This window comes from Mus musculus, chromosome 13, assembly GCF_000001635.26.
Source record: "Mus musculus strain C57BL/6J chromosome 13, GRCm38.p6 C57BL/6J".
Classification (NCBI taxonomy): Eukaryota; Metazoa; Chordata; class Mammalia; order Rodentia; family Muridae; genus Mus; species Mus musculus.
In genome coordinates, this window is record NC_000079.6 from 50,609,933 (window position 1) to 50,632,603 (window position 22,671).

General features: G+C 45.5%; 2 pseudogenes; both read right to left on the bottom strand.

The window, feature by feature from the left end:
* Nucleotides 1–354: 354 nt before the first annotated feature.
* On the bottom strand, nt 355–3,310 carry Gm31890 (annotated as a pseudogene).
* On the bottom strand, nt 801–8,228 carry Gm29777 (annotated as a pseudogene).
* Between the last annotated feature and the right edge of the window lie 14,443 nt (nt 8,229–22,671).

Sequence of the window (22,671 nt, forward strand, 5' to 3'; positions counted from 1 at the left end):
ACTGAAGTGAGTGGACTTGGGAAAACAGGCTTCAAAGGACCAGAGACTAAGCCCAGCCATGTGCCAGAGGAAGCCCCTGTACTCCTGAGCTGGAGCCCAAGGAGTACACAAGCTGTTACTACCAACATGCATGGAGGAACCTTCCCCTGCTCCATCACTGTAGGACAGAAACAGCTCTGCTCAAAAGCAGGAATGTGAACCACGGATCACTTCCTTTCTGGGCAGGAGCCATGAGCACAGAAGGATGAGCACGAGAAAGAAAAAGATTCTTTGTAGGAAAAACACAAGTTTATTACCAGGAGGCACGTGGGAAACGATGACTGGGCAGATGGGACATCTTTTAGAACCTCCTGGTGTGTGGAGGCATGGGTGGCCTGAGCCACCTGCTCCTTGTCCTATTCTGGTCTACTGGGTGTCAGAGGCTCTCTGGCCAGCAACACCTGAGTGCCACTGGATTCCAGTTCTCCTTGATCTTGACTGGATGGTTCTCTTTGGAACTTATAGGGCAGCCACCACCCATTCCTTTCACTGAACTTTGATGTGGGTCAAAGGCTTTATGGGTAAAACCAGGCTCCTCTTTCTCTCCATTTTGTGTGTATCTGAAGGAATGGTGGTGCCCCTCAGGACTTCTATGTGGACAGTGCCCTAATCCAAACTTGATCCTAATTTTGCCAGGTGTACAGGCTGTCTGGACTGCAAGGCCTGGCTTGTGCTTGTCTCCAGTTACCCTGTACCTACATAGACGTTCATTCCCTTTGGGAGTAGGTAAGAGCTTAAAGCCCATTTCTTTCTTCACTTGCTTTGGATGTTGTTCACAGGCTCTCTGGACATTAACTCCTGAGTGCGCTTTGTCTCTACTTCTCATGTATGTAAATGGACGGTTATGCTCCTCTGGGCTGGCATGGCCACAGCTCATCCTGCTTGCTGCTCTGTTATGGTGTGTGTTATACAGACCCTCAGAGGTCTGGGATGAGGCACCCAGCTTGGATCTCAGTGATTTCACTTTATACCATTCCTTTACTTTTGATTGCTTCCCTTCGGTGTTTTCTAAGATCTGGAACAGAATAATCGCTAGGCATGTAATTTCACCTAGCATATGGTAGATGGACTCTTTTGTTGTTACAACCTTCTGTGTCTGCTCAGTAGCTGGTGGGGAGCTAGAATTCTTTAGAATATCCTGCTGTCCCTTGCATTTTGTGTTAAGGTTTCGGCACTGAAAAGCATTACTTAGGATTTTCTTCTGAGAGGTCTTAGACATAGCCTCTCCTTTTTCTGGTATCCAAGTCTTGGCTGTATCCTTGAGCTCGGTGGTGCTCTGGATGGAATGTCTTACTCTCACATTCCTTTCTCCCTGACTTATGCCTGTAGATCTTAGAGTGCTCTGCCTCTCTTCATGAAAGTGAAACCCATTGAGATCCAGCACTTTGTCCTGATCCTTTGAAACACTGATGTCCTTAGTTTCAACCCTTTCCTGACTCTTCGTTTAGACACCAGATAAGCCCTGGGAACTCTTGGTGTTTTGGCAACTAGCCTGGAAGCTGGGCAGAGAGTTCTGTCAGGGCAGGCTGACCCTGGCATGGTGGACTCTACTGGGCCAACTGGATGGTTACTCACTGGCTAGATTCTTGGCTTCTGGTTTGAACTCAAAGTATTCTGACTTGAGTCCTGCATGTGTTGTGAGGTAGGTATTTGTAGATGGGCTGGGAGTTTGTTGGCCCATAAAGACCCAAAAACCCTGGGACTGATATTGATGTTTTTGCCATTGTGACTCTCACTGGATCCCAGACTCAGTCTCCATGCACGAGGTGGCTCTTCTTTCACCTCCACTGTACTTTGTTTGCCTACTGAAGGTTGGACCCTTTCTCCAGGGCCTTCTATTGTCATAACCCTGGGGTGATGTCTTAAGTCCACCTCCTGAAAGCTCTTCTGTGTTGCATGCTTGGCCATTTTGGGATTGGTACTTGGCTTCAGACTGCCTTTTCCAATGCCTCCGATGGTCCTGATCTGTTGGGGATTTGCTGCCAGGAAGTAGGAAGTAGGTCTCTGAACACTCAGGTATCTCGGCAATGGATCTGGATGGGACTTTGTGGCCCCATGGCTGGCAGCAGGTGGAGGGGCTCTTTGGGTCTCCTGAGCCTCTGCAGTTGAGTGTATGAACTCATCTCTCTCTGGCCTCACAAGTGATGCACTTTTCATCCTTGTCCCTCCTGGATGCTGGTGATGCAACTTTTCCAGGACCCTGGCAGCCTTGGAATTACAGATGGGTGAGGCAGGATACACAACCTGGGGGAGGTTTGAGCCTGCAACTCCAGGTGGGGTCAGATCCCTTGCCACAAGCATCTGCAGATTGGGTTTCCCGTGTTTCAGTGGAAGCTCTGTGATGTGTGATGCTGGCTTAATTTTGGTTTGCCTCAAACAGGGAATAGTGCTCAGCCGGTTTCATGTAGGGCCACTTTTCTGTTCTCAGTGCAGGTGTTCTTGGTCTCAGCTCCTTCCCAGGGCTGCTGCTTGCAGTGCCAGGCACCTTTTGTGCCCCAACACCAAGGTCCTTCTTGATGGTGTTATACACATCAGATTTTGCTATGTCCTACTTTAAGGGCAGCCCTGTAGGCACAGACCCCTTCCATTTGCTGCATTTGTAAGGTTTGGCATTGAAGATGGAGGGCTGCGCTGGCTGGAAGAGTTGAAGCCTGTTCTTGCAATAATGAATAGTGTATGATGGGAAATGTCCCTGAACCTTGGTTGGTTTCATGAAGTGGAGGAATCTGAATGTGTTTCCTTGTTGTTCTTCACCATTTGTTGCATTTTGGTTATTCTCTGGCTCCTTGTGGTGCTGAATGCTCTAGCCATGCTCAGGATGGATGGTGGCTGGCCCGATACCTTTAGAATACATGATACCCAGGGCAAGTTCTCAGTGGGCTTGCTAATAGCTTTTTGATGTTTTTGCTCATCATAAACTTTGGTATCTTTTGAATACAGTCCATGTTTCCCAGGTAGGCTTCCACTGGTAGGCATGCCTATATCCTTTTCTCACTGGTAACACATGACAATACATTGGCCCTACTTTTCAAACAAAGAAGTGTTTGTTTTGGGGTAGATTTTGGGAGGATTTTTTTTTCTTGGACTTGTTTCTCACCTACCAGGTTTGGTGTCACAAGTTGGTGAGGTAATGGCTGATACTGGGAATGCTGTGGAAGTCCTTTAGCCTGGGATGGAGCTTCGTCAGGGCCACAGGAAACAAGGAGGTGTTTGTTTTGGGGTAGATCTTGGGAGGATTTTGTTTTCTTGGACTTGTTTCTCATCTACCAAGTTTGGTGTCACAAGTTGGTGAGGTAATGGCTGATACTGGGAATGCTGTGGAAGTCTTTTAGCCTGGGATGAACCTTCATCAGGCCACTGGCATCAATAAATGTCACAGATTTATGTTTTCCCAAGGAAGGGCTTCTGAGCTCATGGTTAGTAGCCACAACTAGTTGAGAGATAATAGACAATGTACCCCAGAAAAGTCGACTAAGATTGATTTGTACAGGATATGAAAGAGAACTGAAGTTGAGAGATTAAAGCTACCTGCTGTCAGGTGAACTTGGGTCCCCCAATCCAGGGTCACAGCATCACTGCAGTGCCTTGAAAAACACTCTCATGGGTAGCACCCATCCCAGGCCAACCACAGCTCCTTTCTATCCCAAAACCTAGAGTCAGAGGCTTGCTGGGCAGCAAGACCTGGCTCCTGCTTGGCTCCAATTCTCCTGTACTCACATGGAAGTTCTTTCCCCTTGGGCATGTGGAGCTGGTCAAAGCACATCCCTCTCTTCTATTGGTTCATATATGGGTCACAGGCTCTTTGGGCTTTAATCCCTGACTGCAGTTTGTCTCCCATTCCTCTATATGTGAAAGAATAGTTATGCATCTCAGGGGTGGAATGGCCACAGCTCCTCCTGCTTGCTGGTCTGCTATAGTTTGTGTCAAACAGACTCTCAGAAGAGTGGGATGTTAGCTGGGGTGTCAGTGATTCCACTTCACTCCCTTGTACCTCTGATGGGTCCCCTTCAGTGTCCTCCAAGATCTGGAACAGAACATCCACAAGGGATTTCAGTGCAGCTATCATTCTGTAGATGACCATTTTAATGGTTAAGACTTTTGTCTGCTCAGCAGCTGGTGTGGGTTGATCAATCATTAAAGAATCCCCTTGAAAACTGTATTTTTTGCTGAGGTTTCTTTCTGGTAAATCATTGCTTAAGGTATTCTTCCAAGAGCTTTTAGAAGTAGCCTCTCCTTTTTCTGCTATCCTAGACTTGGCTGTATCCTTGAGCTTTATGGAGCTACCACTGGAAGCTCTGTGAAATTTGATGCTCTCTTTGCCTCAGGCAGGGAATAGTGCTCAGTAGGTTTCATGGAAGACACCTTGTGTGTCCTCAGCACAGGTTTCCTGGGTCTCACCTCCTTCCCAGGGCTGCTGCTTGCAGTGCCAGGCACCTTTTGTGCCCCAACACCAAGGTCCTTCTTGATGGTGTTATGCACATCAGACTTTGCTATGTCCTTCTTTAAGGGCAGCCCTGTAGGCACGGACCCCTTCCATTTACTACATTTGTAGGGTTTGGTGTTGAAGATGGAGGGCTGGGCAGGCTGGGAGAGTTGAGGCCTGTTCTTGCAATAATGAACAGTGTTTGCTGGGAAATGTCCCTGAACCTGGGTCGGTTTCCTATAGGGGAGGAATCTGAATGGGGTTCCTTGTTGTTCTCTGACTCTAGTTGTCTTTTCGTTATTCTCTGGGTCCTTATGGACCTGGAGCCTCCTGTAATGCTCAGGATGGATGGTGGCTGGACTGATAGATTTACAATGCAGGGTGCCCCTGGGCAAGTTGTCAGTGGGCTTGCTAATAGCTTTTTGATGCTTTTGCTCCTCATAACCTTTGGCTTCTTTTGAATATGGTCCATGTTTCCCAGGCAGGCTTCTAGCTGGTAGGGATGCCTGTATCCTTCTCTCGGTGGTGGGATATGGCACCACAGAGGTCCTACTTTTGAAACAAGGAGGTGTTTGTTTTGGGGTAGATCTTGTGAGGATTTTATTTTCTTGGATTTGTTTCTCATCTACCAAGTTTGGTGTCACATGGTGCTGAGGTAATGGCTGATACTGGGAATGCTGTGGAAGTCCTTTAGCCTGGGATGGAGCTTCGTCAGGCCACTGGCATCAATAAACCTCACAGATTTATGTTTTCCAAGGAAGAGCTTCTGAGCTCATGGACAGTAGCCACAACTGATTCAGAGTTAATAGAGGATGTACCCCATAAAAATCAAATAAGATTGTTGTAATGTTGCTTGTTGGCGCTGCAAAAGACAGGAGGCAAAAGCATCAGCCCCAATCAGAGGATCAAGAGGCCCATCCTTCTGTGTAAATTTGGCACCCCCATCGGCTACATATCCTATGCCCCTTAGTCTCACATCCTACAAAGATGCCTTCAAATCCCACCCTGCATAGCATATCCAGAATGAAGATACCCAGACCCTGAGCCCACATCCTGGTATGAAAATTCGATTAGACAAAGATTTCTTACATTTCCATAGGTTGTGATGGTGTCTTGGTCTCTTCTGCATTTTTTCCTGCATCTGTACAACCTGGAGATAGTTAAGTAGGATCAGGATGAGGAATGAGAACAAACAGGGTTAAGGTATCCACTTGTGACTCCGCATGCTAGGACTGTAATGCTCAAGCACCTTAGTGCAAAGACCGAACACTGAATGTGAGCAAGTGGAATGGAGGGGCCTCATCTCTCCATGTACACTTTTCTTTCCCCTACCTCAACCTTTATAATACCAATTACAACATTGTAATGGCCCAGGATCTGGAAGAGAAATGCACTTGAGAGATTGAAGCTACCTGCTGTCAGGTGAACCTGGGTCCTTCCCCCGATCAAGGGTCACAGCATCACTCCAGTGCCTTGAACAACACTCCCATGTGTAGCACACATCCCAGGCCAACCACAGCTCCTTTCCATCGCAATACTTGGGGATTCCATAATTCTAATTTCATTTCCACATGCCACCACGTTTTTCTTATATACCATGTCCTCTTCATTAAAGACTAGGCCGGAGGAAATTTCTCTCCACAGGAAAGCAGAAGCCTACCTTTTCCAGTAGCTGTTTTCTTACTGGTCTTCTTCTGCCACCTCTTCACATCCTGCCAGTAATAAACAACACAAATGAGCTGGAGACATTTCTTCTTTTTTCTGGTAGACAAGCTTCCTGCTCTCTATGGTCCTCAAATATCTGAAATCTGCATTTTCTAGGAGGTGTTCTCTCATCCATCCTCCACTCACTCATACTGTGTATAAACACATTTCCCTTGTCACCTTGTTGGAAAATACAGGAGAATGCATTGTCTTTCCACAGTTACCACAGATGTCCTTAGTCAATGTTTCTCAGACGGGATCCTACCCAAGGCTGAGCTCTGCAGCTGCCTCTGGGCTGTCAGGTGATACCTGTTTCCTCAGAGCAGAGGAGACTCAAGCCCTGATCTGAGGCTCATGTTCTCATCACCTTTTTCATATCAGCTCAGCACAGACAAAAGCAAGCACCTGAACAGAGGACAGATGATCTCCTCTGAGCTTCTCCTGTGTCCCCACCAACTCAGAAATGTATGTCCATGGAGCCTCACTGATCCTTACTGGCCTCTCTGCCATCATGGACTGATGGTCTGTGAGCTTCATGCAGACACTTGAGGACCACTCTCCCCTCTGCCCTGCCTGTCAACCCCTCCAATCTCTTCTAGAGATTTCCACTTACTGTCTGTAGCTAGACATAGGCTACTTTATATGTTCGTCTTTCTTCCAACCTTCTCTAACCTTTTCGTCCACCCATATTATCCCCTAACAGTTGTTAGGAGTGGGGAGAAAAGCATACAGGGGAAATGGAGAGTCGTTATTATAAGTGTACTGTCTGCTGATTGGGGGTGTTGAGTGCCTTGGGGATATTTCATCTTCTCTGTCAATATATCTTATTTTGTTTTCTTCTGTCTTCTATGCAAATAACTACTAATCAAAGCTCAAACACAAGTAATCGATAAAAACCAAGATCAAAGGACAACCCACCATGTCTCTCAGGGAACTAGCATTTATGTATTCTCTGAAATACCTCCAGAATTCTGAAATTAACTAAAACAAACTATCATCTCCTAGCAAAATCATTCCCTGTCTTGAACATGAGGCAATTCATACTCAGCTGCTGTGAACATTTTGAAGCAGCCACATATCTCATACCTGAGACTAAAACAAAACATTATATTCTTATGTTACTGTTTTTTTTTTAAATACAAAAATTGTCACTAAACTAGTGTTCCTAGAAAATGTGAAAGCAAAAGCCATGATCAACAGACTGCTGCCCCATTGTGTGTAAACCAAGGCTCTCCTCACCTGTGGTTTGTCCCATTCATTCTCAGATGCTGGTGACACTGGGTACTCCTTCAGGAAGGGGATAAGTAGGAAAAAGAGCCCAACTCCACACATAAAGCCAATGGTCATGTCCATTGCTATGTCCATGGAGCTGTTGCTCATCCATGAATCAATAATGCTATTCATCAGAGAGAGAAAATTCTCCATCTTCTGAATTGCAATGCAGCTCTCAGGCTACTGAGTCCTTGAGTGCAGTGTGAGATGTGTCAGGAGGGCTCAGGGCACATCACACAGGTGTGCCGCCCTCATCCCAAAGGGCTGCTGGCAGTAGAGAGGCTGCCACTGCCCCTCCCCAGCCTCCAGGACAAGGTCACCTCCTGTGTCCTTTTCCTGCTTCCTTTTTCCCAAATCATGCTGCTGAGTCAGGCAAAAATAGACCTCTGGCCATGTTTTGTTCCTTATCCCTGAGTATCAGTGCTCCTCTGTGTAGGCATTTGTTTTGTTCAGCCTACTTTAACAAGGGTTAAATTCCCTCTAGCCCACAAGCCACCAGATGAAGTGGGAAAGAAAGGTTGTTAGGATATGGGGGAAGCAGACCTATATAGAAATAGTTCTACTGGGCAATTACAAACTTAGTTAGTCTCAGCCCAGTTCCCTAGCAAACACCAAACAGGAATCAGTTCCTGCAGACCAGTCCACTGGGCAGACACCACACAATAGTCAGTGAGGGCAGTTGAATGCAGACGAATCTGTGAGGCTGCCAACAAGGTCTGAGTTCAAGGAAGCAGCAAAATCCTCAGGAATCTCACTAGAAGTTCTTTGGTGAGTTTCTCTGTAAGAGGACTCCATGGGTGAAGCTCAGCAATTGTAATGTGAACCCATACAAGCTTCATACCTGCAATGAGTAGCAAAATGGAGGTAGTTCTATGCTCAGGAAACTCTGTATCAATTTCCATCATGCTGCTCCAGTTTACACACCCAATAGCAGCTTGTGATATGTCCCTTCCCTCATTGTTGCTAGAATTTCTCATTTGTTTTGATCTGAACCATTGTCATTAAGTAAAATGGTATATCAGTGTTGCTATCATCTTAACTACCTGAAGGCAAAGAATATTGAAGTAGTTCCTGTTGAGAATTCTCCATTATGCTCTGAACCTTATAATTTGGTTGAGTTATTTTGGGTGTTTCAATCTAATTTCTTGTATTCTTTATATATTCTGAACCTTAATTAACCTGAAAAGCTGACAATGTTGAAGTATCAGTAGAATAATTATCATCCTCTGTGATGACCTTTTAAAAACTATTCTTCAGTCAATTTATTTATTGGTTGAATTTTGAAATTTAGTAATCACCATTGTTTATATATTCTAGATGTTAAGACCCCACAGAGAATTTCACTAGTGGCATGATCTCTGATCCTCCAGGCCTGAGAAGCAAGCATCTATTTCTGCACAGGGCCTTTTAACTTCATGTAAATTCATTTTTAATTCATGGGCTCTTTTCAATGCTATTCAAATTCCTTTTTTCCCATTAAATTTTTATTCCCTTCACATCCTGAGTGTAGTCCCTTTTTCCAGTCCCAACCTCACAAAAAAAAAAAAAAAACCATTACTCCCTTTTCTTCTCATCAGAGAGGGGAGACACCCCCCTTGGGTACCAACCAGCCTCAACAATCAACTGGAAGCAGTGCATCCTGTGCCACTGAAGCTCATCCAGGCAGTCCAGCTGAGGGAAGGGAATCCAAAAGCTGGCAACAGAATCAGAGACAACTCCTGCTCAAACTTTCAGGGACCCACATGAATTCTAAGCTGCACACCCTCTACAAATGTGTAGGGGGCCAATTGCCAACCTTTGCAAGCTCTTTGGTTGGTGATTCAGTGTCTGTTAGCCCCCATGTGCCCCTGTTATTTGACAGCGCAGATTGTCTGGTGGTGGCCTTGACCCTTCTGGTTCCCTCAACCCTTACCCCAACCCTTCCACAAGACTCCCCAAGCCGTGCCTAATGTTGGGCTTTGTGTGTCTGCACCTAGTTGCATCTGCTGCTCCTCCAACCCCTCTCCCAACCATTTGTTTCCTTCCATCTACCTCTGATGTCTATTGGATTGCTTCTTCTGAATGAGATTCAATCATCCTCTCTTGGGCTCTCCATGTTCTGCAGTGTCTCTCTGTTGATTGAATAATAGGTTATTTTATATTTTGTACTTAATGTCCACTTGTTAGTGACTACTTACTATGCATGATTTTCTGAATCTGTGTTACATCACTCAGGATGATATTTTCTAGTTTCATCTATTTGCCTGCAAATATATTGGTGTCATTGTCTTTTATTTATTATAAGTATTAGTATTAGTACTTACTCATTTTTACAATCAAGTTGTCATCCCCTTCTCAGTCTTCCCTCTGTCAGTTCCTCATCCCATTCCTCCTTACACATCTCCATGAAGATATTGCAACATCCCTCCCCACCCCACTCCATGGGGACTCAAGTGTCTCGGGGTTTAGATACATCGTCTTCACTGAGGCCAGACCAGGCAGTCCTCTGCTGTATATGTGTTGGGAAGCTAATATCAGTTAATGTATGCTGCATAATTTGTGGCTCATTGCCTGAGAGATCTTGGGGGCCCAGTTTGTTTGAGACTGCCGGTGTTCCTATGGGGTCACCCTCTTCCTCAGCTTCTTCCAGCCTTTCCCTAATTCAACCATAGGGGCCCCAGCTTCTGTCCTTTAGTTCACTGTAACTGCATCTGACTCTTTCAATTGCTTATTGGGCCTCTCAGAGGGCAGCCATGCTGGCTTCTGTGTGTAAGAACACCATAACATCAGTAATAGTGTCAGGCTTTGGTATGTCCCCTTCAGCTGGATACCAATTTGGGCTGGTCACTGGACCTCCTTTTCCTCAGTCTGTTCTCCATTTTTGTTCCTTCATTTCCTTTAGACAGGGAGAATTCTGAAACACAGTTTTTGACTGTGGGATGGCAACCCCATTCCTCCACTTGATGCCCTGTCATTCTACTGGAGGTGGAATCTACAAGTTCCTTCTCTCCACTGTTGAGAATTTCATCTAAGGTCCCTCCATCTGAGTCCTGAGTGTCTTTCACCTTCCAGGCCTCTGGTACATTCTGGAGGGTTCTCCCGCTCCCTACCTCCTGAATTTGCCTGTTTCCATTCTTTCTGATGGCCCTCGAGGCTTCAATACTGTTTCCTAAGCCCCACCTCAATTATGATCATGTTTCCACATTCCCTTCCCTGTCTCCTCTCCCACACAAGTTCCTCTCTCCCTCTCTCTCTCTCTCTCTCTCTCTCTCTCTCTCTCTCTCTCTCTCTCTCTCTGCCCCCTACCCCTGAGATTGATTTCTTCTCCCTTCCAATCTGGGTTGATGCATTTTCTTATTGTTAACCTTCTTGAGTTCTTTGGATCGTAACCTATGTATTATGTGCTTTTATGGATAATATCTACTTATTAGTGAGTATGTACTATGCATGTCCTTTTGGGTATGAGTTACTTTTGAAAGATCCTCACAGAATGTAAAAGGGCACAGAAGCCCTGAAATTGGCAAGATAGATGTCACTGTTAGCAGAACTAGCTTCACTGATTTAGAAAAATAGAGGTGCACAATGCTCTGGCCACTCCTTGAACCTGTGTGTCTGCCAATGTTTTGACCATTCCTTGAACCCATGTGTGTGCCCACTGATGAAGCCCATTGCCAGGTGTTTGTAATATTGGTTGCTGAGAAAGAGTCAGAAAATCTCCCCAACAACCACAGCCCGGCCAATCCTGAGTTGCTACACCTGCACCAGACTCTTTCCTTGTACCCCTCCCATGCCCATTTCTTGAGAATAGACATTGTTTAGATCTGGAAATCCCCTACTCTCCCCCTTCTCCTTTCCCCCCAGAGGGCCTATAAAAACTGGGACCTCTTTCCCCTCGAGGTCGACTCCTCTACCCCTGCTTGGGATAAGAGTCATAACCAGAGCTCTGGCTTTCCCCGAATAAAGCCTCATGTGGTTTACATCAAGCTTGGTCTATCGTGAGTTCTTGGGTGTCCACTATTGACCTGAAGCCTGAGCAAGAGGCTCCTCTCGGAGTCTTTCATTTGGGGGCTCGTCCCATGATTGGTGTGAATGAACCATATTTTCTGTGTGTATTTTTCCATTGTGAGACATTTAGGTTGTTTCCAGCTTCTGAGTATCACAAACAAGGCTGCTATGAATATAGTGGAACAGGTGTCCCTGTGGCATGATGGGGAATCTTTAGGTATATTCCCAAGAGTGGTATAGCTGGGTCTACATCCAGATTGATTTCCAGACTGGTCTACCAGTTTGCAATCCCAACAGCAATGGAGGAGAGTTTCACTTTCTCCACATTCTCCCCAACACATGCTGTCACCCGTGTTTATGATCTTAGCCATTCTGATTAGCGTAAGGCAGAATCTCAGGATCATTTTGATTTGCATTTCCCTGATGACTAAGGACTTTGAATATTTCTTTACGTGCTTCTAGGCTATTCCAGGTTCCACTGTTGTGAACTCTGTTTAGCTCCATACCGCATTTTTTTGATTAGGTTGTTTGAGATTTTAGAGGTTAGCTTCTTGAGTTCTTTATATACTTTAGATATTAGCTGTCTATCAGATTTGGGGTTAGTCAGGATTTTTTTTCCCAATCTGTAGGTTGTAAATTTGTTGTGTTGGCTATGTCCTTTGCTTTACATAAGCTTTTCAGTTTCATGAGGTTCCGTTTGTCAATTTTTGACCTCAGAATTGTGTTTAGGAAATTTTGCCCCATGCCAATGAGTCCAGGGTTCTTTTCCAATTTGTCTTCTAATAGATTCAGTGTATCTTGTTTTATGTTGAGGTCCTTGATCCAGCTGGATATGTGCTGTGTACAACATTACAAATATAGATCTGTTTTCATTTTTCTACATACCGACTACCACTTAAACTAGCACCATTTACTGCAGATGCTTTTTTTTCCATTGTATATTTTTGGCTTCTTTGTCAAAGATCAATGATCCATAAGTGTGTGAAATTATTTCTGTGTCTTCAATTCTATTACATTGATCCATCTGCCTGTCTCTGTACCAATACAATGCTGAGAGAGCCCAGAATTCTACCAGATTTTCAAAGAAGAGATAATTCCAATACTTCTCAAACTATCCCACAAAATATAAACAGAAGGAATAGTGCCAAACTCTATGAGGCCACAGTCACGCCAATACCTAAAACACATAAAGAATCAACAAAGCAAATTTCAGACACATTTCCCTAATGGCCATTAATGCAAAATTATTCAAGAAAATACTTGCAAAGTGTATCTAAGAAAACATCAAAGAAAGCAACCACCATGATCAAGTAGGCTGTGTCCCAAGTATATAGGTGTGATTAAATACATGAAAATCCTTCAATAAATTGTAATCCACTAAAACAATTTGAAAGGAAAGAAACCCACATGATTATCTGCCTAGATGTCTAAAAAGCACCTGACAAACCAACACCCCTTCCTGATAAAAGTCTTGGAGAGAGCAGGAGCAAGGCCCAGAGGGCCAGGAGAATGAATGGAAATACATAGCTGCTGAGCCGGGATGGGGTTTGGGAGAGAGTTCTCTAGGAAGCTCCAGAGACCTGGGATAAGGAAGCTCCCAGGAGTCAGTGTAGGTGACCTTAGCAGAAATCCCCCACAGTAGGAATATGGAACCTGAAGCAACCACTTCCAGTAGCCAGACAGGACCCTCAGTGGAAGGTTGGGGACATCAACCCACTTGTAAAACGTTTGATCCCCAGATTGGTCCTATCTAAAAGAAATGCAGGCACAGAGATGGAGAAGAGATGAAAGGAATGGCTGACCAGTGACCTGCCTATTTTTGGACCCATTCTATGGTCAGGCACACTATTAGTGATGCTACAATGTGCTTGCAGACAGGAGTCTATCCTAGCAGCTCCTCTGAGAGGCTCTCCCCAGCACCTGAGACAGATGCAGATACTCACAAAACATTGGAAAACCTTGGATGGAGGTTGGGGACCCTTTAGAAGTGTTAGGGGAACGACTGCAGGATCTTAATGAAATGGCAACCCCACAGGAAGACGAACAGTGTCAACCAACTTGAACCCCTGGAAACTCCCAGAAGACTGAGCCACCAGCCAGGGTATACAGGGGCTGGTCCAAGGCCCCCAGCTTACATGTAGCAGAGGGCTGCATTATCTGGTCTCAGTGGGAGAGGGTGGGCCTAATCCTGCAGAGACTACAGGGGTGAGGGGATACTGGGACATGGGGGGAGAATGCTGCTGCCTCAAAGGCTAAAGGGAGGGGATGGGGAAGGGACTCTGTGAGCGATGATGGGGGCAGCATTTGGGATAAATAACTGAAAATAAAAAAGTCTTTAGTGTACCTGGGTAGATCTATAGGCTGATCTATAGGCTATTCCAAGACAGAATTATACAGAGAAACCCTGTTTGGGGCCAGGAGGGAGGCAACAGCTGTTTTATAAACACAATGGCAAGTAAGCTGCAGTTTAAAAAGTCAAATCACCCCACCTCAGTCTTCTTCCTCTTCCATCAGCCTGGCCTGGTGCAGCTTCCCTGACCGGCCTTGGCCCTTCAGTACCCGCCGCAGGTTCGGGCGGCCTGGACAATGGCCCTGGAGCAGCAAAGCCTGAGCTTTGCTAAGCTGCTCTGTCAGTGGCAGCAACTAAGTGGGGAGCAAGAAGAAACTGCTGCTCGAACATCTGTGACCACTGGACTCAACAACGAAGTGCTGCACAGGAAATCAACTGCTTGAAGACATAGAACCCTGTCACCTGAGGATCCAACTTCACAGTCTGACCATGCCCCTACAGAACCACCTTCACAGACCTGCCCCCCGCTCTGAGCCCCACCCCAAATAAGAAAGCTCTGCCCACTTGCCAAGTTCTTAAGCTCTGGGATCCTGTGAATAGGTGGTGATCACTAGCCAGGGCAGTGGCTCTGTGAAGGGTCTGCCTCCCAGGGACTATGCCTCCTACTGGAGGCAGACTAGCAATGTACAACTGAAGCTGCACTCCTGCAGGATCAGTTCTCCAGATTCCCAGATCTCAGCTGACAGGTAACTTCAGGCCTGGTGGTCCCAGGAGTCATTCGCCTAGCTGTTTGCCCCACGACTAAAACACATTGGCATCGACCTTTAAAAGCTGGGTTTAACCTGAGAATCTCTAGGCAGCCTCTGCAGCACTGTCTGTTTATTAATCTCCAACTGCAACAGGTCAACTGCTTAAACCACTACAGAAAATTATTCAGATCGCAGCTTAGTCTCATATATACATTAAAAATGAAAATATACTTCTTCTATGGACCACATGAAATATGGAACAGTGGTATACATAGCTATTTACACACACACACACACACAGAGAGAGAGAGAGAGAGAGAGAGAGAGAGAGAGAGAGAGAGAGAGAGAGAGAGAGAGAGAGAGAGGTGTATATGTATGCATATGTATATGTATAGATTTATACAAAATTCAACCTAGACAACACTAACCAAATTCTTAACTCTGGAATCATGTTCCCAAGCAGGAAGGGTTTCTCGTTTTGTTTTTTGTCTGAAGTGTGGCATAATAAATTCCCATTTGGGAGGAACACCAAAGAAATGACATCTCCACAGAGCATGCGTTAAACCCTCCTTGGAGTAAACTGATTGGCTGATTATTTTTTCTCTATCTAAAACAGCCATACAAAGTGTACATTTATCAGAAACAGCATAAATAGAATACCAACAGCATAGTTGTCTTTTGGGGACACACACATACATACAGTGAACATAACTGACAGGAATGTTCTCAAATTTTACCACTTTGACTATATCAGCCCGCTGCCTTCTGGCCTCCCAAATTCCTGATGGCAGGAGGATTTTGAGTTGAGATTTGCCTTCTCTTCATGTTCTTTTGCGTGTAGAGGTTCATGTCTGTGTTTCCAAGCTTTAGGGAGAATAAGTCAGGATTGCAGAAAGTTTTAGTCTAGCCTGCGCTAATAGCAAGTCCTTGTCTCAAATCAACATCAAACAATTCTTTTTGATTCTCCTCTTTCAGAGTTTGAATTTAGAGAGTATCAGGGTAGTGTTAATCCCACAGATGGGAGGAGAAAGACCATTGACCCAAATCATCATGGTTAAATTAATCAAAGCAGGCAATGGATTGGCCTGCGGATCACTAAGATGCCTGTTGCCAGGTGGCCTGCAGGAATGGGCACCTCTCAGTCAGTCACCCTGCACTCCCGAGTCCATCTGCAGCCTGTGAGCAGTGGGGCTCACAAGCTGCTGAGCCGCCTCTGAGGCCTGACTGTCAAGCTGTGCAGCTTTGCTCCCTGTGCCTCAGACAGGGTTCTGAGGAAGAATGAATGTCAGCAATATTGTCTGCCTGTATCTCTTAGGACTCGCCTTAATTATTGAACAAAGTGTTGCTCTTCTTTCCCACCAAATCGCACCTTTATAGTCAGAATGCCGAAGAAGGAATCCCTAAGAGTGCGGGGCTAACCTGGCACTGTGAACAGTGAACTTTGTAAGGAATCCTTAAGATTCCTTTCAATCCTGGCAGACAGTGGCAGGGCCCATCAACGCCTATACTTGAGTGACCTGGAAGGACGAAAGAAATGGGACTGTTGAACTCTAGTTTGGACAAAAACCAATGAGGTTTGTCCAATGTGGCCACCATACAGAGACATGTGACCTCATTTCCTATATGAACCAAGGGTAGGTTAATCCTGAAACTAAGCAATCGAGTGTCAGCCAATCACAGCAAGGAAATTCCAGCTGATCACAGAAATGGAGCCAATCACAGGCTGCCAGGGGATCACATGGAGCCCGGTGGCCCTGATGCCTACAGCCAATCAGGATATATCTGAAAGGTTTGCAGTTCTTCCGCTGTTTAACTGCCGGGTGTGCAGTGAATCTGGAGTAGAACAGATCTGGACCTTGTTAATGTATCTGCTGGAAGCTTTCCTGTAAGGATCCCTACCCAGGAACCAACAGAGAACCTGTGTCCCCCATGGCTTTTGGGGGGAATTCATAGGTGCTGGGGGTGCTGGGACTTGACTGTGGAGCTGACATGCCTGGCAATATTGAAACCATAGCATCCGGGGCAACTATTCTGCTCGAGATGACTTTGCCAACCTGAGAGCCTAGCCTGAGAGTCCTGCAGAGTCTGGCTTAGGAGGAGACAAGGAAGTCTTAGAGCAGGGCTGTGGAGACCAGAAAGGGGAGGCAATTTCTAGGGGAGTGCTGGAGGAATGTTTGGAAGGGGGAGGGAAGTGGGAGGAGCCCCTGGGAACTCAGGTCCTATACTGCTCCCTGTGGGCTAGAACAGGTGCAGGCCTCCAACTTCTCTTCCTCTTCATCCCAGGGACCTGTCTGGAAGAGGAAGGAACTACACCAACACAGGAAATGAAGGATTTCATATCAGAAGCCTCCACAGGTGTTGCAGGTGTGTGACGCACATATAATCAGACAGACAGATATGCATGCATTTGCACCTACATTAGGGGAAAGGTGACCTGTGTTTTCATAGTGGGAATCTCTGGAAGGCTTTAGAGCAGCCAAACAGGCTGCTCTTCTGTTTTGATGCATCTTTATGCCCAAGTGGACAGACCCTAGGACTTGAAGCTTGCCTCGAGTTGAGTGCTGCTTAGCCAGGGCCCTTCCTGACCTGCTCAGTGCCCAGGTAATTCCTGCACTTTGAACAAGCCCCTTCCTTTGTGTGAGCCAGTCCTGTAGGATAGCCATTGCCTGGCCTCCGGCTGGTCTCATGGGACAGCAAGTGCTGGAAATCCAGAAGGACTTGCTGTATGATCCCAGGTCATGCTCTCGATAGCATTAGGTACCCTCCTCTGCCCTGAGTGTAGTGTTAGTGCTTTGTGTATGTATAAACGTCACCAGGGTACAGAGTTCTTAGGTCTGGCTTTCACGTCAATCAGGAATTCATGCTTTCTGGGGTTAAAAGGGCTCTTAGGAAATATTATTTCCTGATTGAAGGGTCTGCTTGCTTTCAGAAGTGTGTGATGGAGCTGAGGTTTCTCCAGACTTATGGTTTAGGCCAAGAGCAAGGGTCACTGGGATGGTGTTAGAGAGAGAAATCTCAGAGCCAGTGGTCCCATCACTAGAGTTAGTGCTATGTCCTGTGAGGGCAGAGGCTTAATGCCCATGGACACCACGACTACACACATAGGCTTGTGAAGATGGAAAGCAGGAGAGCCCTTGTCAGAGTGATGCATCCCTCAAATGCCATTCATAGTCACCACACAGTGCAGGGATACAGGTTCAGTGTGGCATCTCCAAGGGGTCTTGGGGCAGGGAGGCAAACAATGACTGCTATTTCAGTTAGAGACACCATGGCAAAGCTTATAAAAGAAACATTTAATTGGAGCCAGCTTACAGTTGAGAGGGTTCGTCCATTATCCTGGTAAGAAGCATAGCAGCATTTAGGCAGACATGGTGCTGCAATGGTACCTGAGAGTTCTATTTCTGGGTCAGCAGGCAGCATGAAGGAAGACTGAAGTCACTAAGCCTGGCTTCAGCCTATGAGACATCAAAGCCTACCTCCACAGTGACACATTTCCTCTACCAAGGCCACACCTGCTCCAACAAGGACATCCCTCCTCTCCCTATTGGCCTATGGGAGCCATTTTTATTCAAACCACAACTGAGGAGGAAAACACTACTTTGTCACCCAGGCGAGCTGAGGGGCTGCAGGCTCAGCTCCCACAGGCTTCATCATGGAGAACTGGCTTCTGTCCTGGGGATTTCATTTTTTTCCAGGAAGCCTAGGGCACAGGAGACTAGCACAGCCCCAGCATTCCTCAGCCCTCCTTGTGATGGGTGAGATGCTGGGCCTTCTTATGCCTCTGTGTACCCATACCTACACCTGCACAAATGTAGAACCTAGCCAGAGGGTCAAGCTGGGCAAGTCCCTGAGGTGGGGTCCCTGGAGGGATGGTGTTTCTCCTCATATGTGAAGATGTTTTCTCTGGTACTTCGATGCTGAGTCGCACAGTATAGCTACGGAATATGGGTGAGTGTCAGTGTCATTGTCACTTCTCTGTGTGCCCTTTCCTTCTTGAAGCTTTTTCAAGGATGACCAAATCCATACCCTGCCTTGTGCCCAGCTCAGTGCAGAGAGAAGTCACTATACTGAGAGAGAAACATAACCAGGAAGCAGTCCCTGCCCTGAGAAGAAGCAGCCATTAGTACACAGAGGGTATGCTCACATAACAAGTAAAGATTTCCTCTGTGGGATATATTTTTATTGAAAAACATTTTTTCTGCTAACATGCATGAGAAGCATTGGGTTGATCAGATGTGGCACCTTACTGATTGATGCCTGATGGACATGGTAAAGGTGACCCAGAGTCATGTCTCCTATGGACTCTGTGTGAAGAGTCTCCTGGACACAGACTTTTTTCGCAGCAAGGTCTGATTGCTGTCCCTGTTTGTGATCACCTTGTTTTTCACTGGATGTCTGTGGCCTCTGGGGCTGATATGATTGATGGCCATGGCTTATGTCTCTCATCACTCTGCTTTGTTCTTTGCCATAATGACCCCCACTGTTGATAGGAGTAGCTGCCCTCAGAGGGCTGGGCATTCCTCAGCATGGCATCTTCATTATGATGGGCCTCTTTGTGTCAGAGCCTATCTTTTGCACTAGGCTGTCTCTAATGATGTCATGAGCATCCTTCTGTCCCATGTATAGGAAGAGATTCCTTTAGACTTAGATCCAGCTCTGGACAGTAGCTGCAGGGACATAACACTAACCTAAAAGTAATCCATTTCCTAGACAATGTCATTCACATACTTCAGAACATTTCCAATCCTTCCTTTAAAATGCCTTTCTGGGGGAGACTGTCACTTCTCTGATGGGCATAGGGAGGGCGTGCTCCCAACAGTACCCACCTAGTTTCCTGGGCTGAGCCCATGCTGTTTCCTTGCTGTTCTGCTCTGGGCCTCTGGTGGCCACCTCTCTCCTGGTTGTAGAAGTATCCTGCTGGGGCTCCTTCTGAAACCTTCTCTTTGGCAACATGCTCCTTCTGCTCTCTGCTGTACCTCAAGCTCATTCAGAGAGCAGAGAGTCACCAAAGTCTCCATGTTGCTTCTAGATGCTCTGGAAAATGCGGAGAGAGAAGGGGGGGGGAGAGGGGGAGGAGAAGGGGGAGGGGGCAATGAGTCCATCATAGGAAACACCACAGGAAGCTATAGGCACATGTTTGGCAGCAGATGGCATTGTAACAGGAGTAGAAACCATAGGCATTTGAAGCTAAGCTCTAAAAACCCAAACAACCTAATCAAAAAATGGGGTATGCAGCTAAACAGAGTTCAAAACAAAGGGACCTGGAATAGCCGAGAAGCACATAAGGAAATGTTCAAAGTCCTTAGTAATCAGGGAAATGCATATCAAAATGATTCTGAGATTCTGCCTTACACCAATCAGAATGGCTAAGATCATAAACTCGGTTGACAGGACATTCTGGGGAGAATGTGGAGAAAGTGAAAATCTCCACCATTGCTTATGAGATTTCAAACTGGTAGAACCACTCTGGAAATCATTCTGGATGTTCCTCAGAGAATTGGAAATAGATCTTCCTGAAGACCCAGCTATACCACTCTTGGGAATATACCTAAAGATTCCCCACCATGCCACTGGGACACCTCTTCCACTATGTTCATTGCAGCCTTGTTTGTTATACTCAGAAGCTGGAAACAACCCAGATGTCCCACAATGGAAAAATACATATAGAAAATATGGTTCATTTACAAAATGGACTATTATTCAGCTACTAAGAATGAGGACATCATGAGTTTTGCATGCAAATGGATGGAACTAGAAAATGTCATCCTGAATAAAGGAACTCAGACCCAAAAGGACATGCATGGTATATACTCACTAATAACTTGATATTAACCATAAAAGCACAAAATACATAAGTTACAATCCACAGAACTCAATAAGGTTAACAATCAGAAGATGCATCAATCCTGTTTGGAAGGGAGAAGAAAGCAATCTCAGGAATGAAGTGCAGAGAATGAGAGGGACTTGTGTGGGAGAGTAGACAGGGAAGGGAAAATGGAAACATGACCATAATTGAGGTGGGTATCAGGAAAGAGTAGTGAAGCCTAGAGGGCCAGCAGAAAGAATGGAAACAGGCAAACTCAGGAGATAGGAGGTGGGGGAACCCTCCAGAATGTACCAGAGACGTGGTAGATGAAAGACACTCAGGACTCAGATGGAGGGACCTTAGATGAAATTCTCAAAAGTAGGGAGAGGGAATTTGTAGAGTAACCTCTAGTAGCATACACGGCATCAAGTGGAAGAATGGGGTTGCCATCCCACAGTCAAAAACTGTGTCTCAGAATTCTCTCTGTCTAAAAGAAATAAAGGAATAAAAATGGAGAAAAGACTGAGCGAAAGGGCTGCCAGTGACCAGCCCAAATTGGTATACCGCTGAAGGGGACATTCCAAAGCCTGACACTATTACTGATGTTATGGTATGCTTACACACAGAAGAGAGCATGGCTGCCCTCTGAGAGGCCCAACAAGCAACTGAAAGTGTCAGATGCACTTACAGTGAACCAATGGACAGAAGCTGGGGCCCCTGTGGTTGAATTAGGGAAAGGCTGGAAGAAGCTGAGGAAGAGGGTAAGCACATAGGACCCCATAGGAAGACTAGCAGTCTCAAACAAACTGGGCCCCCCAAGATCTCTCAGACAACAAGGCACAAATTAGGCAGCATACACTAACTTATACATATACAGCAGAGGACTGCCTGGTCTGGCCTCAGTGAAAAAGATGTATCTAACCCCTAGACACTTGAGTCCCCATGGAGTGGGGTAGGCTGGGATGTTGTAATATCTTCATGGTGATTTGGAAGGAGGAATGGGGTGAGGAATTGTTAGAGGGCAGACTGAGAAGGGGATAACTACTGAATTGTAAAAATGATTAAGTACTAATACTAATACTTATAATAAATAAAAAACAAAGACACCATTACATTTGCAGGCAAATAGATGAAACTAGAAAATATCAACCTGAGTGATGTAACAGATTCAGAAAGACATGCATAGTTAGTAGTCACTAACAAGTGGACATTAACTACAAAATATAAAATAACTATTCCTCAATTAACAGTCAGAGGGACACTGCAGAACATGGAGGGCCCAAGAGAGGATGATTTAATCACATTCAGAAGAAGCAATCCAATAGACATCAGAGGTAGATGGAAGGAAAGAACTGGGTGGGAGAGGGGTTGGAGGAGCAGCAGACACAACTAGATGCAGACACACATAGCCCAATATTAGGCACGGCTTGGGGAGTATTGTGAAAGAGTTGGGGTAAGGATTGAGGATAAGGGTCAAGTTCACCACCAGATGACCTAGTTGACATAGTCAACTATCTGGGGCACATTGGGGCTCACAGAGATTGAATAACCAAAGAGCTTGCAGAGGTTGGAAATTGGTCCCGTACACATGTAGCAGGTGTGCAGCTTAGAGTACATGCAGGTACCTGAAAATATGAGCAGGAGTTGTCTCTGATTCTGTTGCCAGCTTTTGGATTCCCTTCCCTCAGCTGGACTGCCTGGACTGATTCAGTGGGACAGGATGCACTGCTTCCAGTTGATTGTTGAGGCTGGGTGGTACCCAAGGGGGTGGGGTTGTCTCCCCTCTCTGATGAGAAGGAAAGGGAGTAATGGTTGGAGCGATTTGTGAGGGTGGAACTGGAAGAAGGGACTACAATCAGGATGTAAAGTGAATAAAAATGTAATGGGAAAAAAGGAACTTGAATAGCACAGAAATGAGCCTAAAAACTGAAAACAGAATTACATGAAATTAAAAGGTCCTGTACAGAAAAAGAAGCTGACATCTCAGGTCTAGATGATCAGAGATCATCCCACCAATGAAATTCTGTGTGTGGCCTGAACATTTAGAATCTACAAACAATGGTGTTTACTAAACATCAAAAGTAAACCAATCACTAAAGGACTAAAGAATAGTTTTTAAAATGTAATACACAAAAGATGGTAATTATTCTACCAATATTTCAATATTCTTAGCTTTTCAGGTTAAGGTTTAGAATATATAAAAACTACAAGAAATGAGATAGCAACAGACAAAATAACCAAATCATATAATAAGGTACAGAGCATAATGGAGAATTCTCAACAGGGAATACTTCAGTATTTTTTGCCTTCAGGTAGTGAAGAGTATGGCAACACTGAGATAACATTTTACTTAATGACAATGGCTGACATCAAACAATGAGAAATTTTAGCAAAGATGAGGGAA